The sequence below is a fragment of the Kogia breviceps genome, chromosome 16, assembly GCF_026419965.1.
Source record: "Kogia breviceps isolate mKogBre1 chromosome 16, mKogBre1 haplotype 1, whole genome shotgun sequence".
Taxonomy (NCBI): domain Eukaryota; kingdom Metazoa; phylum Chordata; class Mammalia; order Artiodactyla; family Physeteridae; genus Kogia; species Kogia breviceps.
Window position 1 is genome coordinate 24,713,736 of NC_081325.1, and position 20,178 is coordinate 24,733,913.

The window sequence follows — 20,178 nt, forward strand, 5'->3', positions numbered from 1 at the left end:
TTGAGCTCCTCTTACTGGTGACTTGGGCTCTAGGTCTCCTTATCGGCCATGCGAAACTCACCCAGAGCTGCGTCACCCACCCTTCATTCCTTCTCTTTCTCCTTCCCTGATGTCAGACCCACATCTAGCACTGATGGTTCTCCAAGCCCTTCTCAGCTCCTTCTCCATTCCTTCCACCCCCAGTTGTTTCCCCAGATAAGTTTTTTTCCACATATAATCCCATCTTGACATCTGCTTCTTGGAGGACCCACAGAAGCCTATGTACTATTGTACTATATGTACTAGCATATGTACTATTGGAGAAAGTGGTGAGAATAACTGAATTTAATCTAAAGAAGTGACTATTCCTCAGAATTCCCTGGTGGTCCAGTGGTTAGGACTCTGCACTCCCACTGCAAGGGGCGCAGGTTTGGTCCCTGGTTGGGCAACTAAGATCCTGCAAGCCCCATGGCATGGCCCCCCAAAAACGTGACTATTCCTAACTCATACAGTTAATCATCATAAACTAATGTGTATATATATGTCATCCACTCAACTTTCAAAGAAAGATTTATGAGGCTAGTAAAGACACATAAGGAATGAACAAATTGGGCAACTGGATAGGAAAAAAAGGGCCCATAACACATGCTATAAGGCTCCGTAGCAGTGGTTCTTAGCCCTGGCTGCATGTTAGAATCACCCAGAAAACCTTACAAAATACTGATGTCCTTCTTGAGATTCTGATGCAGTTGGTCTGGGATCAGCGGGGCATTTGCATTTAAAAAGCCCCCGAGGGGCTTCCCTGGTGGCGCAGTGGTTGAGAGTCCGCCTGCCGATTCAGGGGACACGCGTTCGTGCCCCGGTCCGGGAGGATCCCACATGCCGCGGAGCAGCTGGGCCGGTGAGCCATGGCCGCTGAGCCTGCGCTTCCGGAGCCTGTGCTCCGCAACGGGAGAGGCCACAGCACTGAGAGGCCCGCTTACCTCAAAAAAAAAAAAAAAAAAGAAAGAAAAAGAAAAAAAAGCCCCCCAGATGCTCCTAGTGCACGGTAAGGTTTGAGAACCCTATGCCATAGGTATGTGCAGGGATGGGCCTCCATATACAGTACCTACAATATGTAAACTACCCAGTTACTCAGGAGAAATGTGGTTAATTGTGGTCCTGAGGGAAGAGAAAAATTTCTTCAGCAGATCTTCCTAAAGGAAACACTGTGGGATGTGCTCAGCCACATCCTTAACAACATCCCTACAGTAAACACAAAAATGAGTTTTATAGACTTGCTTCCTATGACATCCCTCAACGTTGCCAGGTTCTTTCCATGGGCTACCGCTGAGCACAAGCAGGTTCTGCTCACATACAAATTTGGAGAGGAATTTTCCACTTTGGTTAGTATAGTTCACCCTGAGAAGACTTCATGCTGTGTCTTGGAGTAAAGTTCCATGGTTGAACTCCAGGGCTACCAGAGAAGACATACTTTTTTTAAAAAACATCTTAATTGGAGTATAATTGCTTTACAATGTTGTGTTACTTTCTGCTGTAAAACAAAGTGAATCAGCTATAAGTATACATATATCCCCATATACCCTCCCTCTTGCATCTCCCTCCCGCCCTCCTTATCCCACCCCTCTAGGTGGTCACAAAGTACCGAGCAGATCTCCCTGTGCAATGTGGCTGCTTTTCCCTAGCTATCTATTTTATATTTGGTAGTATATATAAATCCATGCCACTCTCTCACTTCGTCCCAGGTTACCCTTCCCCCTCCCCGTGTCCTCAAGTCCATTCTCTACATCTGCATCTTTATTCTTGTCCTGCCACTAGGTTCATCAGAGCCTTTTTTTTTTTTTTTTTTTAGATTCCATATATATGTGTTAGCATACAGTATTTGTTTTTCTCTTTCTGATTTCCTTCACTCTATATGACAGACTCTGGGTCCATCCACCTCACTACAAATAACTCAATTTTGTTTCTTTTTATGGTTGACCTATATTCCATTTTATCTATGTGCCACATCTCCTTTATAAAGTCATCTGTTGATGGACACCTAGGTTGCTTCCATATCCTGGCTATTGTAAATAGAGCTGCAATGAACATTGTGGTACATGACTCTTCTTGAATTATGGTTTTCTCAAGGTATATGCCCAGTAGTGAGATTACTGGGTCATACAGTAGTTCTAGTTTTCTAGGGAACCTCCAACTGTTCTCCATAGTGACTGCATCAATTTATGTTCCCACCAGCAGTGCAAGAGGGTTCCTTTTTCTCTACACCCACTCTAGCATTTATTGTTTGTAGATTTTTTGATGATGGCCATTCTGACCAGTGTGAGGTGATATCGCATTGTAGTTTTGATTTGCATTTCTCTAATGATTAGTGATGTTGAGCAATCTTTCATGTGTTTGTTGGCAATCTGTATGCCTTTAGAGAAATGTCTATTTAGGTCTTCTGCGCATTTTTGGATTTGGTTGTTTGGTTTTTTGATATTGAGCTGCATGAGCTGCTTGTAAGTTTTGGAGATTAACCCTTTGTCAGTTGCTTCATTTGCAAATATTTTCTCCCATTCTGAGGGTTATCTTTTCATCTTCTTGATGTTTTCTGCTGCTGTGAAAAAGCTTTTAAGGTTCATTAGGTCCCATTGTTTATTTTTGCTTTTAGTTTCCATTTCTCTAGGAGGTGGGTCAAAAAGGATCTTGCTGTGATTTATGTCAGAGTGTTCTTCCTGTTTTCCTCTAAGAGTTTAGTGTCTGGCCTTACATTTAGGTCTTTAATCCATTTTGAGTTTATTATTGTGTATGGTGTTAAAAGTGTTCCAATTTCATTCTTTTACATGTAGCTGTCCAGTTTTCCCAGCACCACTTATTGAAGAGGCTGTCTTTTCTCCATTGTATATTCTTGCCTCCTTTATCAAAGATAAGATGACCATATGTGTGTGGGTTTATCTCTGGGCTTTCTATTCCGTTCAATTGATCTATATTTCTGTTTTTGTGCCAGTACCATATGGTCTTGATTACTGTAGCTTTGTAGTATAGTCTGAAGGCCAGGAGCCTGATTCCTCCAGCTCTGTTTTTCTTTCTCAAGGTTGCTTTGGCTATTCTGAGTCTTTTGTGTTTCCATACAAATTGTGAAATTTTCTGTTCTAGTTCTTTGAAAAATGCCAGTGGTAGTTTGATAGGGATTGCATTCAATCCGTAGATTGCATTGGGCAGTATAGTCATTTTCACAATGTTGATGCTTCCAATCCAAGAACATGGTATATCTCTCCATCTGTTTGTATCATCTTTAATTACTTTCATCAGTGTCTTATAATTTTCTGCATATAGGTCTTTTGTTTTATTCCTAGGTATTTTATTCTTTTTGTTGCAATGGTAAATGGGAGTGTCTTCTCAATTTCACTTTCAAATTTTTCATCATTAGTGTACAGGCATGCAAGAGATCTGTGCAACAATTTGGTATCCTGCTACTGTACCAAATTCATTATTTAGCTCTAGTAGTTTTCTGGTAGCATCTTTAGGATTCTCTATGTATAGTATCATGTCATCTGCAAACAGTGAGATCTTTACCTCTTCTTTTCTGGTTTGGATTCCTTTGATTTCTTTTTCTTCTCTGATTGCTGTGGCTAAAACTTCCAAAACTATGTTGAATAACAGTGGTGAGAGTGGGCATCCTTGTCTTGTTCCTGATCTTAGAGGAAATGGTTTCAGTTTTTCACCATTGAGAACAATGCTGGCTGTGAGTTTGGCATATATGGCCTTTATTGTGTTGAAGTAAGTTCCCTTTATGCCTGCTTTCTGGAGGGTTTTTATCATAAATGGGTGTTGAATTTTGTCAAAAGCTTTTTCTGCATCTATTGAGATTATCATATGGTTTTTATCCTTCAGTTTGTTAATATGCGTATCACATTGATTGATTTGCATATATTGGAGAATCCTTGCATTCCTGGGATAAACCCCACTTGATCATGGTGTATGATCCTTTTAATGTGCTGTTGGATTCTGTTTGCTAGTATTTTGTTGAGGATTTTTGCATTTATGTTCATCAGTGATATTGGTCTGTAGTTTTCTTTTTTGTGACAGCTTTATCTGGTTTTGGTATCAGGGAGATGGTGGCCTCATAGAAGGAGTTTAGGAGTGTTCCTCCCTCTGCTGTATTTTGGAAGACTTTGAGAAGGATGGGTGTTAGCTCTTCTCTAAATGTTTGATAGAATTCGCCTGTGAAGCCTTCTGCTCCTGGACTTTTGTTTGTTGGAAGATTTTTAATCACAGTTTCAATTTCATTACTTGTGATTTGTCTGTTCATATTTTCTATTTATTCCTGGTTCAGTCTGGGAAAGTTGTGCTTTTCTAAGAATTTGTCCATTTCTTCCAGGTTGCCCATTTTATTGGCATATAGTTGCTTGTAGTAATCCCTCATGATTCTTTGTATTTCTGCAGTGTCAGTTGTTACTTCTTTTTCATTTCTAATTCTGTTTATTTGAATCTTCTCCCTTTTTTTCATGATGAGTCTGGCTAATGGCTTATCAATTTTGTTTATCTTCTCAAAGAGCCAGCTTTTAGTTTTATTGTTCTTTGCTATTGTTTCCTTCGTTTCTTTTTCATTTATTTCTGATATGATCTTTATGAGTTGTTTCCTTCTGTTAACTTTGGAGTTTTTTTGTTCTTCTTTCTCTAATTGCTTTAGGTGTAAGGTTAGGTTGTTTATTTGAGATGTTTCTTGTTACTTGAGGTAGGTTGTAATGCTATAAACTTCCCTCTTAGAACTGCTTTTGCTGCATCCCATAGGTTTGAGTCATCATGTTTTCATTGTCCTTTGTTTCTAGGTATTTTTTGATTTCCTCTTTGACTTCTTCAGTGATCTCTTCGTTATTAAATAGTTTATTGTTTAGCCTCCATGTTTTTGTATTTTTTACAGTTTTTTTTTCCTGTAATTGATATCTAGTCCCATAGTGTTGCGGTCAGAAAAGATACTTGATATGATTTCAATTTTCTTAAATTTACCAAGGTTTGACTTGTGACCCAAGATATGATCTATCCTGGAGAATGTTCCATGAGCACTTGAGAAGAAAGTGTATTCTGTTGTTTTTGGATGGAATGTCCTATTCCATCAATTAAGTCCATCTTGTTTAGTGTATCTTTTTTTTTTTTTTTTTTTCACTACACGGGCCTCTCACTATTGTGGCCTCTCCCGTTGCAGAGCACAGGCTCTGGATGCGCAGGCCCAGCAGCCATGGCTCACAGGCCCAGCTGCTCCACAGCATGCAGGATCCTCCCGGACCGGGGCAGGAACCCGTGTTCCCTGCATCGGCAGGCAGACTCCCAACCACTGCGCCACCAGGGAAGACCTAGTGTATCATTTAAAGCTTGTGTTTCTGTATTAATTTTCATTTTGGATGATCTGTCCACTGGCAAAAGTGGGGTGTTAAAGTCCCCTACTATTATTGTGTTACTGTCGATTTCCCCTTTTATGGGAGCCCTTCATTTTTAATTCCTTGTCCCTGTCTTTCACTCAGGATTGAATAAAGAACCTCAAAACCTGTCCTTGCATTGTCTCTAAAAAGGTTTTGCGGGTTTGAAGAGAAGTGAAATGTTTAGCAAATCACCAGGTATTAAATATCACTCATGTCATTACTCACATGCATCATTGAAATAGCCTTTAAAGCTAGAAGTAAGGAAGCAGATTTTATTTCTGTAACCTGTAAATCCACCACAAGCCTTGAGCAAACTTCATGCGGAGAACCTGTGTCATGTGACGGCTTCCTAATCCACCTTGATGTGGCCTAGCTGGGTCAGCTGCATAGGGGCCTAGAATAGTGGCAAGAAGAAAAGACTGAATGAACAGAAACTGAAAAGCATTAACACTTTTGAAGAATCTCAGTGTTGGGCTGGATTAGTGAGTTCCTTGGCCCACTGTGCTCTACTAATATCAGATCTGTACCTAAGGCCAATATGGGGTGAAACCAAGATGCTGGTGATGTTGGTAAAATGTTGAATCTTCAGCTGTCTTCTACGTTGATCCTACTTGGGTAGCTTTATTTCACTCACATGCTCACCATTTTTTTATACCTCAGCATTATCAAGATTCTCTCTCTAGAAAGAATTTGATAGGTTTATCACCCCCACCTGCAACTTTAGCAGAAGGCAAGCATTGGTAAGCTGGTGGTGAAGGTGAGGGTACCTGGTTGTCCCCCATATTCTACCAGTTGTAGAGGGCTCCCTTACTTCTGAAAGGAGAGTAATGATGGCTCTTTCTACTTATACCATCCATGGAGAATGTTCATTAGTAAAAATGGAGAGGGAGTAGAGTAGGTGAATATTTATTTCAAGTTATAAATCATGATACATAAAAAATAAGACTCTTGCTCCACATAAGCATTTTCTGTGTATATTTGTTGGAAGCCAAGAATAGTGTTGATGTAATAACAAGGATCCCAAATGGTCAACAGATACAATTATTCTCTTTTTGCTCTCTTCTTCTGGTGTCCTTGAACTCTGATGCTTTGGACAGTGTTGCTCACCAATTTGGAATGGTGCAAACACCCACCTTGGAACTTACATTCAACTATTGCTGTTTGTTTCTTTGATTTTCAATCCAGCTCTTACTTGAGTTATTCAAAGTCACCACTACAGTTGTTCTACAATGCTAACAGCTTGCACCCTCCATCAGCTAAAAAGCAATGTCGTTGAAGCATACATTAATTCATAGGGAATAGAACTGTATATTAAATTTCTTTTCTAATTAGTTTCCCTGGAGTTACAGTGAACTGTAGCTCAATAAGCAAGGAAGTTAGTAAATTATAACTGATGGAGAGAACTCATTTACTCAACATTTTAAACCCTGATATTCCAGGTTGGTTGCAAGAATGCTGGGAAGAAAAACTCAGGAAGAGAGGAAGCCAGAAGATCAGCAAGTAGCTTTGCTCTGAATCAGGTATGGGAAGCTGGTATGCCCCTGTGTGTCTGTGCAGGCATGTTCTGTGCCTATGTGCAGTGGCTCAGTGGGATGTGTGTCATGAAAACAGGATGACCTGATTGGAACCTAGAGGTAAGAATCCAATGGCTGGTCTTTCTGATGGGTTTTAGTATCATGTCCCAAGAAGGTTGGACTTTCACAAACATAATTCCTCATATTCGATGTTTCAAATAGTTTCTCTCCATGACTATGAAGAAATGAAAAGAATTAACTATGAGATAGGGACTCTGTCAGTCTTTGGGTTACTGCCATTAAATTTTCTGGCCATGTGGGAGGAATTTGTTTCTCTGGTCTGTTATGACCTGGTGTTAGCCAGATGGAGCCTAATCAGTGTTGATACCATTGGCCAGGTATGCCTTGCTTGTTTGGATATCAAGTCAGAGTCTGAAGTCCATCTTTATTGGTCATCCCATAGTGAAATTAATTATTTCTGAAATTCTGAAGTCAGGATTTGTTGTGGATTCAACTGAGACCCACCTAGACTTATTGAAGAATGGGAGGATTACTTTTTCTATAGACTGCGAGTGATTTTCAAATATTAGTCACCAGTAGAATCATTTGGCCAAACAAAATTTTATATAAACCCTGGTATGAAAAATAAATAAAAGTGTATCTTCACACCCAACATAGGAGCACCTCAATACATAAGGCAAATGCTAACAGCTATAAAAGGGGAAATCGAGAGTAACACAATCATAGTAGGGGACTTTAACACCCCACTTTCACCAATGGACAGATCATCCAAAATGAAAATTAATAAGGAAACACAAGCTTTAAATGACACATTAAACAAGATGGACTTAATTGATATTTATATGACATTTCATCCAAAAACAACAGAAGACACTTTCTTCTCAAGTGCTCATGGAATATACACCAGGATAGATCATATCTTGGGTCACAAATCAAGCCTTGGTAAGTTTAAGAAAATTGAAATCATATCAAGCATCTTTACCGACCACAACGCTATGAAATTAGAAATCAATTACAGGGGAAAAAATGTAAAAAACACAAACACATGGAGGGTAAACAATATGTTACTAAATAACCAACAGATCACTGAAGAAATCAAAGAGGAAATAAAAAAATACCTAGAGACAAATTACAACTAAAACACGATGATCCAAAGCCTATGGGATGCAGCAAAAGCAGTTCTAACAGTGACGTTTATAGCAGTACAAGCCTACCTCAGGAAGCAAGAAAAAACTGAAATACACAATCTAACCTTGCACCTAAAGGAACTAGAGAAAGAAGAAAGAAGAAAACCCAAAATTAGTAGAAAGAAAGAAATCATAAAGATCAGAGCAGAAATAAATGAAATAGAAACAAAGAAAACAATAGCAAAGATCAATAAAACTAAAAGTTGGTTCTTTGAGAAGATAAACGAAATTGATAAACCTATAGCCAGACACATCAAGAAAAAGAGGGAGAGGACTCAAATCAATAAAACTAGAAATGAAAAAGGAGATGTTACAACAGACACTGCAGAACTACAAAGCATCCAAAGAGACTATGACAAGCAACTCTATGATAATAAAATGGACAACCTGGAAGAAATGGACAAATTCTTAGAAAAGCACAACTTTCCCAGACTGAACCAGGAATAAATAGAAAATATGAACAGACAAATCACAAGTAATGAAATTGAAACTGTGATTAAAAATCTTCCAACAAACAAAAGTCCAGGAGCAGAAGGCTTCACAGGCGAATTCTATCAAACATTTAGAGAAGAGCTAACACCTATCCCTCTCAAACTCGTCCAAAATACAGCAGAGGGATGAACACTCCTAAACTCCTTCTATGAGGCCATCATCACCCTGATACCAAAACCAGACAAAGATACTACAAAGAAAAAGAAAATTATGGACCAACATCACTGATGAGTATAGATGCAAAAATCCTCAACAAAATACTAGCAAACAGAATCCAACAACACATTAAAAGGATCATACACCATGATCAAGTGGGATTTATCCCAGGGATGCAAGGATTCTTCAATATATGGAAATAAATCAATGTGATACACCTTATTAACAAACTGAAGAATAAAAATCATATAATCATCTCAATAGATGCAGAAAAAGCTTTTGACAAAATTCAACACCCATTTATGATAAAAACTCTCCACAAAGTGGGCATAGAGGGAACCTACCTCAACATAATAAAGGCCATATATGACAAACCCACAGCCAACATCATTCTCAATGGTGAAAAACTGAAAGCATTTCCTCTAAGATCAGGAACAAGACAAGGAAGTCCACTCTTGCCACTGTTATTCAACATAGTTTTGGAAGTTTTAGTCACAGCAATCAGAGAAGAAAAAGAAATCAAAGGAATACAAATTGGAAAAGAAGTAAAACTGTCACTGTTTACAGATGACACCATACTATATATAGAGAATCCTAGTGATGCCACCAGAAAACTACTAGAGCTAATCAATGAATCTGGTAAAGTTGCAGGATACAAAATTAATGCACAGAAATGTCTTGCATTCCTATACACTAACAGTAAAAGATCAGAAAGAGAAATTAAGGAAGCAATTCCATTCACCATTGCAACAAAAAGAATAAAATACCTAGGAATAAACCTACCTAAGGAGGTAAACGACCTGTACTCAGAAAACTATAAGACTCTGATGAAAGAAATCAAAGATGATACAAACAGGTGGAGAGATATATCATGTACTTGGACTGGAAAAATCAATATTGTGAAAATCACTGTACTACCCAAAGCAATCTACAGATTCAATGCAATCCCTGTCAAATTACCAGTGACATTTTTTACAGAGCTAGAGCAAAAAATGTTAAAATTTATAGGGAGACATAAAAGACACCAAATAGCCAAAGTAGTCTTGAGGGTAAAAAACGGAGCTGGAGGAATCATGCTCCCTGACTTCAGACTATACTACAAAGCTACAGTAATGAAGACAATATAGTACTGGCCCTAAAACAGAAATATAGATCAATGGAACAGGATAGAAAGCCCAGTGATATACCCATGCACCTATGGTCAACTAATCTATGACAAAGGAGGCAAGTATATACAATGGAGAAAAGACAGTCTCTTCAATAAGTGATGCTGGGAAAACTGGACAGCTACATGTAAAAGAATGATTTTAGATCACTCCCTAACACCATACACAAAAATAAACTCAAAATGGATAAGAGACCTAAATGTAAGACTGGACACTATAAAACTCTTAGAGGAAAACATAGGAAGAACACTCTTTGACATAAATCACAGCAAGATCTTTTTTGATCCACCTCCTAGGGTAATGAAAATGAAAACAAATGGGACCTAATGAAACTTAAAAGCTTTTGCAAAGCAAAGGAAACTACAAACAAGATGAAAATACAACCGTCAGAATTCGAGAAAATATTTGCAAATGAATCAATGGACGAAGGATTGATCTCCAAAACATATAAACAGCTCATGCAGCTCAATATTAAGAAAAACAAACAACCCAATCAAAAAATGGGCAGAAGACCTAAATAGATATTTCTCCAAAGAAGGCATACAGATGGCCAAGGGACACATGAAAAGCTGCTCAGCATCACTAATTATTAGAGAAATGCAAGTCAAAACTACAATGAGGTATCACCTCACACCAGTTAGAATGGGCATCATCAGAAAATCTGCAAACAACAAATGCTGGAGAGGGGGTGGAGAAAAGGGGACCCTCTTATACTGTTGGTGGGAACATAAATTGATACAGCCGCTATGGAGAACAGTATGGAGGTTCCCTAAAAAACTAAAAATAGAAGTACCATATGACCCAGCAATCCCACTACTGGGCATACACTCAGAGAAAACCATAATTCAAAAAGACACATGCACCCCAATGTTCATTGCAGCACTGTTTACAATAGCCAGGTGATGGAAGCAACCTAAATGCCCATCAACAGACGAATGGATAAAGATGATGAAATATTACTCAGCCATAAGAAGGAATGAAATTGGGTCATTTGTAGAGACATAGGTGGATCTAGAGACTGTCATACAGAGTGAAGTAAGTCAGAAAGAGAAAAACAAATATCGTATATTCACGCATATATGTGGAGACTAGAAAAATGGTACAGGTGATCTGGTTTGCAGGGTAGAAATAGAGACACAGATGTAGAGAACAAATGTATGGACACCAAGGGGGGAAAGTGGGGTGGGGTGGTGGTGGTGGGATGAATTGGGAGATTGGGATTGACATATATACACTAATATGTATAAAATAGATAATAAGAACGTATTGTATAAAAAATAAGTAAAATTAAATTTTAAAAAAGATTTTTAAAAATTGTTTTTGTATGATTATTAATTAAGAAAACCCATGATTACTGTAGAGAAATTACCATAAGGAAATCTTCAGAGAGTTATACAAAGACCTATTGACAAGGGGATTCCTTCCTGTATTACTTTCCATTCTAAAACTGTAAACAACCTAAATGGTCAAAAGTAGAGTTTAGATAAATATAACTATGCTGTGTAGTCATTAAAAATCATTTAAGGCTGTAACTGAAACTAACACAACATTGTAAATCAACTAAACTTCCATAAAAATTTTTTTTAAAAATCATTTAAGGACATGGGATAGTGATCACAGTATATTAAGGGGAAAAATAAGGTTATAAACAATATATACATTATGATCCCATTTGCTTTTAAGTATTTATCCATTTATTTTTATGGATAAAAAGAACAAATTCCGAAAGGTTAAATGTTATGCTTTCAAGTTGGTGATTCCAAGTTATTTTTATCTCCTTTACATTTTTCTGTATTCTGCAAAATGTTTGCAATCACTGCACATTACATTTAGAATCAGGAAAAATGGAATCATTGTAACTGTCAAGTTCAAACATGTCAACTACCCCAATAACCTAAAGAACTAGTTGTTTTCATAATGGCTAAGTGTGTGCTTTATGGGGCTGGGTCTTCCAGTTATAGATGAAAGAAGTAGGTACCTCTGCCTCTTTTGTAGCTAGAGTCAATGAACTTCTAACTAGGCTCCTTGTCTTTCAAGGTGTTTGGCTTCTGAAACATCTTTGGATGGGGTACAATGTGCCCCTCCCAAAGGCTTTGGTTTCCATCTTGTTGGGCTGGGCAGGCAGGAAGAAGACACACAGCCTGTATCCAGCCACTCCATCAAAGCAGTGACCATCCACCTCGGAGCTTTTCTTAAAGGATGAGGGCACCACCACCACCACCACCATCATTGAAAGGTGACATGAGCCAGCATGTTCCAGACAAGGAACCTCAGGACCAGATAGATGTGGTGGCCAGAGTTCTAGAAAAGCACCTAGTTCTCCTGCTTCTCCAACACTGCACATTTCCACCTTCATGTAAGGAAACCAGAGCACATTTGAGTGAGAAAATAGCACAGTGACTATTTGCTGTGATGATGAATCCAGGTCTCCCTACCTATGTTTCTTCCCAGGTGGTTAGCCACTAGGTCAGTGTTCCAGAACTTTAATCTCAACACATGTAAATCTATCATCCTCATCAATAAATTTCCACTGGGTACCCTCTCTACACCTGGTAAAATTGTAGGTATACAGAAATAACTGCAATTTTCCTTTCCTGAGGAATTAGAATCAAGGGAATGTTACCTAACAATATGGGAGTGTGAGCTTACTGTAGGTGGAATAATATACCGGGACTTTCAGCTTTTATTTTAAGCCACTCTGTGCTATAAATAAGTAGAATGACCAGAATAATCTTAATTTTATTGTGCAAAATTAAAATTCAAAAACATTTTTTATCGTATTCTCTCCAAATCTCAAAACAACGGGATTTAATGAATGTAGCTATTTAAAGATACAAATCAGCCATCACTTTTCATTTTCTGAAAAAGATGGTGAGTTTAACGATATCATTATCTTCACTAGCTTCTAAAGTAGGGAACCTAAGGTTGATCCATTTCCCCCAAATCTTTTGTGTAGTAAGCTTATATGCAAGTGGAAAACTTAGTGCTAACAGAAACAAACTTGACCACACTTTTAAAATTATAGGATAATTGCTAATTCTGTGGTCATTCATTCCCATGTCATCAACTCCAACACAGGAAACTATGAGAAACAGAACCACTGGTAAAATTAAACCTGCAATTTAGCACCAATTTCTAGGATATGTTGATTTTTCTCTGTTTTGCAACATGTACACAGATATATAAAATTTTCACATTTATTTCTCACATGTTTACCCTGTAAATCCAGAGTTTGTCATGCCATGACAATTTTACTAAATTTAAGACAGTTTTTGTTTTTTGTTTTTTTGCGGTACGCGGGCCTCTCACTGTTGTGGCCTCTCCCGTTGCGGAGCACAGGCTCCGGACGCGCAGGCTCAGCGGCCGTGGCTCACGGGCCCAGCCGCTCCGCGGCATGTGGGATCCTCCCGGACCGGGGCACGAACTCGCGTCCCCTGCATCGGCAGGTGGACTCTCAACCACTGCGCCACCAGGGAAGCCCCTAAGACAGTTTTTGATCCTGCTTATAGCTTTCCATTTTAGTTGATTTTTAATGTGAGGGTGATAACATACTCAGTGTATTAGTACAAACTACCCTTGAAAACATGAAAGAAAGAAAGAAGAGAGAGAGAAAGAAAGAGAGAAAGAAGAGAAAGGAAAGAAGGAAGGAAGAAGAAAGAGAAGGAAAGAAAGAAAGAAGCAAATCCATGCTTTATCTTAATTCACCAACATTTTAGCTAATAATTATCTTTGCCACCTAGTATTTGAATCAATCTCTGTTGTTTGCAGTGAATTCCCATCACATTTCATATCTTTGCTAATAGCCTCCATTTACTTCCAGAATTTTTTCTAGGTACGCTTCATTTCGCTCACCCACTACACTCAGCCCTTCAGTTCTTAGAGCAATGTATTCAAGGTTTCACTATACCTTGACTTAAAACCATTCAAACAGCCCCCAAATTTTCCTCATTGGTTGAATCCCCCTCTAGCTAGAATCCTCCTTCCATCCGCATTATCTACATAACTAGTCTTTGGTCTTTTTCCCTGTCTATAGTATTAATTAAAGTTCATCCAATTTTCTGGATCAATATTGTCAGTCCTTTTTTTTTTTGGCCCTGCTGTGCAGCATGTGGGAGCTCAGTTCCCCACGTGGGGATTGAACCCACCACCCCCGGCAGTGGCTGCACGGCGTCTTAACCGCTGGACCTCCAGGGAAGTCCCGATATTGTCAGTCTTAAATGATCGGTTTCATTGGCAAGTGCCCTGGCTAATTCAAATGACATGACCAGACATCTGATGTGACACAGCCCCACCCATCGAGCAGAAGTGGGAAGGACAGTAATCAAAGTAATAATAAATATTGAGCACTTAGTGCTTTGCATGTACTATCTGGATTTAAACTCAGATAGTCTAAATGTGAAACTGCCCTTTTTACCACTACACTGTGCTGTTGTGATGAGGAGGAAGAGGAGAAAGGAGGCAGAGGAGGAAGGGGGAAAGGTATAATAACAGTGGGTAAGTCTCTAATGTTGAAAAGGACTAGAATGGAATCCTGACTTCCATGCTCTATGGCTGCATACATGGCCCAATGCAGCATGTATTGAATGATTACAAAATTTCATGCCCTAGGTAGTGTGCTATATGCTACACGCTGCCTAGCGAGCAAAAGGTGATATGGTCCCCGTCTTCCTAGAGCTGCAATTTAGTAATGGAGAAAGGCAAGGGGGCACAGAAGGACACAGAATTGGGGGGGGGTCTTCTCCAAAGTGTTGTCTGAAGGATGGGTCAGTGTTAATCAGAAAGGAGCAGGGAAGAGCACTACCAGCAATGGAACTAGCACATGCAAATGCCCCACCTCATATGAAAGAGGAGGTTTATTAAAATAATTCAAAGAGAGTATCTAATACAGTTCCTGGTACATGATCAAGATTAATAATGTTAACAATGTTGATGATAGCAGTAGTAATGCTGCTACTGCTGCTGACCGTGATGGGGGTGGTGGTGGCAGTGGTTTTGGTGGTGGTGGTGATGGTGGTGGTGATGATGGTGGTGGTGATGATGGTGGTGATGATGGTGGTGGTGTCAGTGGCTTTGGTGGTGATGATGATGGTGGTGGTGGTGATGATGGTGGTGATGGTGGTGATGGTGATGGTGGTGGTGGCAGTAGTTTTGGTGATGATGGTGGTGGTGATGATGATGGTGGTGATGGTGATGATGGTGGTGGTGGCAGTGGCTTTGGTGGTGATGGCGGTGGTGATGATGGTGGTAGTGATGGTGGTGGTGATGGTAGTGATGGTGATGATGGTGGTGGTGGCAGTAGTTTTGGTGATGATGGTGGTGGTGATGATGATGGTGGTGATGGTAGTGATGGTGATGATGGTTGGTGGTGGCAGTAGTTTTGGTGATGATGGTGGTGGTGATGATGATGGTGGTGATGGTGGTGATGGTGATGATGGTGGTGGTGGCAGTGGCTTCCAAATTATTGCCCTTGGATTTTCTTAATCAACAGTAGAGCTGATTAACTGAGATTTATTCTTTTTCCCAGGTTCCAGGTCACTCTTTAGTGAAGGTTTTTAGTCAAAGTGCATTTCCTTAAGGGCAGGCAAGGAAAGGGAAAAGGTAGGAGAGCTAAAAGTCTAAATCATGGACATCTGACTAGTATTTCTTTTCTTTGTAAGTCATTTTAGTGTAGTATTACCAGGCTTATTGATTTAATCTTTACAAATAGAAGAAAAAATACACAGATGATCTATTGTGTTCATTATGATCTGGGTGCCAGTTTCTCCAGAGAAAAATCTAACGAGAGCAATTAGATGAGACATTTATCTAATACTAGAAGTTTCTCAGTACTGCAGAACATAGAAAACAATACTTCTTTCAGAGTAAACAATACCTCTTCCAAACCATGCCCCTTCAGGCCACTTCTTCGCAATCACTGTTAATGGCAATGACTTTTAACAGTCATGCAGATGGTATGGAAATTGTGGTCCACGCAGTTTCCTTGTTCACTTTCATGTTTACCAGCCATCTCAAATAGGTAGGCACTTACTTTAAACCCTTTGAAATGCTATGGTAAAACATGCAGTGAACTAGCATTTGCATGGATGATTAAGCCCCTATCTGTGGACTTCACCTCTTTCTACAGCTGCTGTATGTATAGCAAGGTTCAAAGGATGAGAGAATCTCACAGACACCGAATTCCCACACCCAAAACATTTCCATAAAAGCCAAATAAAAACACACAGAAAGGTGTGGTTGTTCACCTTCATTTTCTTTTAAGTAGATTGGCTATTTTCTATTATAGCTCACCTGGTTAGTTTATTTAGTGTTTACCTCCAGTAGGCTATTGCCTGACAAAGGAGAAAACAATCATTGCAAGCATGAACTAGAGAAATGGTAAGCTTCCTACCAGTGCATGGGAAGTAAATTAATTCTTTAAAGCAGAGGTTCTAGGAGGAGCATCGCTCCACCTAAATCCTGAAATTATGTGTCCATATGCATAGGCGTACCCCTCCCCGCGGTGGGTGTGGGGAGAGGAGCCATCGCTTTCTTTAGCTCTTCAATGAGGTCCATAACCACAAAAGGATCCTTAAAACCCATTGCTGAGCAGTGTCCTCCTTTTGCTATTCTTTCCCTGGGCAACTTTTAAACACATAGAAAGACATTTTAAAAGGGCAGCACCACGGTTTAATTGCTCATACATTAAGTCTAAACAATGTAATGTACAATAAATATAAAAATGATATGGATGTTAAACAGTGTTTATAGAATAAAGTGGTCACTTGTCCAACCATCAGAAAATATCATAGGGAAGGGTAATGGACAAACTGGAATATATGACTATTAAAAATTTTTTCAATTATTATTTTAAAAAATTTCAAAACCTCAGGGTGTGGGGGAATATTGTGTGATATCCCTGGGACAAAATTCTCTTCAGTTGACATACAAGACAGGAATTTGAGTGCTGTAGAAAAATCACCACATTTGCTGATATCATCTTTTTTCCAATTGTCATGGTCTGTGAATTTTTGGAGTCAGAATTTCTTTTCCCTCACTTAGTCCTTCTATGCCTTGCTCATTTTTCCCAATGATTCTCATCCTTTGGTGGTTATGATTCTAAATGTCCTCCAAGGTGGGATGCTATGGGTGATGACTGAGTTCAAGTGTACCTATAACGGGTAACCTATACTGGAGAGCTAAACGAGCAATTCTGCCACAAAATGAAATGCTGGAGGGAAGGGGTGGTTGACTGCTTGTTTACTTAAGGTGCTACTATTTACTCACCTGCAGGGATGTAAATGAATACCTTGGATTCTTTCCCTACAAAAGTAAATAATTTCACTGAGCTTATATTAATTATGTGATGTGCCTTTTTAAGACGTCTGTTAAGGTAGATCATAATGAATAATGTGCCATTGTAAAATGATAGAAAAGGGTTGTCTTTAAGGAAGGAGAAGAAAGAGGAGGAGGAGGTGGTGGAGAGCAAGAACTGGAAGAAGAAAAAGGGGAGGAGGAAGAGGAGAAGAGGATGGTCAATGAAAAAACTTTCTGCAAAACAGCTTGCAAACAACATCCTGGGCCAATACACGCTAACGTCTTGGAACTAAATTTCTGTCTCTGTCTGTGGAGAGGAGAAGCAGAAAGTGAGAGGAAGAAGCCCAGTGAGAGGGCTTAGTCCTTTCAATTGAGCTCTGGATGGAGTCATCTTGGGGAAAGGACATGGGGAAACATAGATAGGGCTCCCATGGTGCCAGGCTGAGCCCTGAGACTATATACAGCGAAATTATTTCTCTAAAGCAAGAGTTCTAAGAGGAACATACTCAAAATTGTGTGTTCATAAACATGGGTGCACGTTTTTCCCCTCAGAAGAGGAGACAGAGCTTTCTTTAGATATTCAATGTAGGGCTTCCCTGGCGGTGCAGTGGTTGAGAGTCCGCCTGCCGATGCAGGGGACACTGGCTCGTGCCCCGGTCCAGGAGGATCTCACATGCCGCGGAGCGGCTGGGCCCGTGAGCCATGGCCGCTGAGCCTGCGCGTCCGGAGCCTGTGCTCCGCAACGGGAGGGGCCACAACAGTGAGAGGCCCGCGTACCGAAAAAAAAAAAAAAAAAAAAAAGATATGCAATGTAGTCCACAACCTCAAAAAACGTGTTAAAGCAAATTGCTTAGGGTCAGGGCTTCCCAGAACCTCTCTTTCCAGAAGCATCCAAGTTGCTCTGCAACTCCTAAGTCCCAATTTTGACAGAAGGAGGATAAGCAACAAAAGAGGGTATTGCAACAGCTTTTTCCTGAGTGTGAAACCTAAGTAGCTTAAATCCATAGCCTCGCTCTTTTTAAGCTCATGTTCTAAGCTGTTTAACAAGACCAGAATTCAGATGAACTGCATAGTTATATGTGAGCAGGATTGGGCATTTTTTCCAACATCCTCTCTCCCATCTGTAATGTCATTTGTTCTTCACACACTTCTGGAGATAAGTAGGTCACCTTACCATTAGGTCCCATTCACAGAACAGGAAATTGAGGGCCTTAGAGCTAAAGTAACTGGTTCAAGTTCACGAGTGGTGGTGGCCTGAGAACTCCTAGGTCAGGGTCTGTTCTGCCGCAGCACACTGTCCCCAGTTTTATTATGTGCAGGAATTCAAAAAAGGGTAAGACGTGTCTGCCCACAAAGAAGTTAAAATCTAAACACAGTTTTATTTTTTCTCCTAGTGGCAAAAAGATGTTTTTAATCCCCTCAACCCAACCCTACACATGTCCCTGTTATGTACCCTGCCCTTTTTCAGAGGTAGACTGAATCAAGTCCATTTAAAGAGAAGCAGTGCTCTTCCCAGACAACGAAGAAAGTAGCCAGAGCTTATCATGCTGCCACAAAACTCTGGGCAGATCAGAAAAACAAACAAATAAACAATGTTCCTCATCACATTTTTGAAGATATGTTTTGTTTGAAAGAACAGGTCAGAATCTTGCTAAGAGGGGAAGCCATCTTCCTTCAGTAAATATGTATTGTACAAATTAATATTTTTAAAAATATGTTTATTTACTAGAATTTGTGATAGGAAGTCTTATTAGCTTATTTTTTTTTTAACCTCTCCCTGTATCTACACTCCTTTCCACAAAACCGTGCAAATGTACATCCAATTTGGGCAGTGTGTAGTTCTGTGACTCTTGGTTTTGGGTTTGACATATGATTTACTTTTGCCAGTGGAATAAGGCCAAAGTCATACCGTGCCCATTCTGAGCCAAGGCTTCAAGAGGCCTTGTGTTTTCTCTAGCCTCATGTATCAATATCTCTGCCAATCACCTTGAGAGGACCGCGCCAGACTAGCCCACTGGAACCAGGAAGAGGAGGCTGGATATTTGGGATGGAGGTGCACCAACAAAGTCACCCAACTGAGCCGAGTATACATGAGCCAATCCCCCAAAAGACACCTCTCTGAAGATGTCTCCAAGGCCAAACCATCAGCTGTGCTTGTTATTGTACAAAGTAAAGTGAGGCTGGATATTTCGGATGGAGGTGCACCAACAAAGTCACCCAGCTGAGCCGAGTCTACATGAGCCAATCCCCCAAAAGACACCTCTCTGAAGATGTCTCCAAGGCCAAACCATCAGCTGTGCTTGTTATTGTACAAAGTAAAGTTCTTTTTCATAACCAATTATGTATTTTTAGTCCCAATGCAGTCACGTATATTTGGTCCCAATTTTAGTTGAACTTACCTGTTGAATTTTAATAAAGAAGTTTCAACACTCCTAGTTCCTTTTTCATGAGATGCCTTTATAGCAGGAATAACCAGATATACCTGGGGGAAGGGGATTCTGGCCCAATTATGAACTGGACTGTTAACCAGTACCTCATCTTCCATACCTACCCATTGTCTAGTCCACTTGAAATTTGTTTTTAAAGATATGGAATCATAAAGAGAATAAATTGCAGACCTACCACAGAGATACTGTGGGTTCAGTTCCAGACTGCTACAATAGAGCAAATACTGCAATAAAGCAAGTCACATGGATTTTTTGGTTTCCCAGTGCTTACCAGGCCCTCCTATGTAAGGATTTGGTGAAAACACTTATACAAGTATGACAAAGAGCCTTGCTCCAACCAGGCTTCCATGACAGAAGCAAGCTCTACAGGATGTTATCTGAGAGACTATTTTTTCAATTGTCTTGAGGGAACACAGCTAGTACCCTAGTACTATTGTTGATGCATAGAACTTTCAGGATTAAATCTCTTACAAAACCCCAGTTGCGAAGGACTAGTAACAAGATAGCTTCTGATCTGATTTAAA

The 20,178-nt window shown here is 39.7% G+C and overlaps 1 long non-coding RNA gene across 3 annotated transcripts in view; it reads left to right on the forward strand.

Moving 5' to 3' along the window:
* LOC136792817 (uncharacterized) overlaps positions 1-20,178 on the forward strand; it is a 407,046-nt gene that overhangs the window by 304,103 nt on the left and 82,765 nt on the right. For all 3 annotated transcript variants that reach the window (XR_010837281.1, XR_010837280.1, XR_010837282.1), the window contains exon 4: positions 6,818-6,898. This is a non-coding gene — a long non-coding RNA (uncharacterized lncRNA). The remainder of the gene's footprint in view (positions 1-6,817; positions 6,899-20,178) is intronic.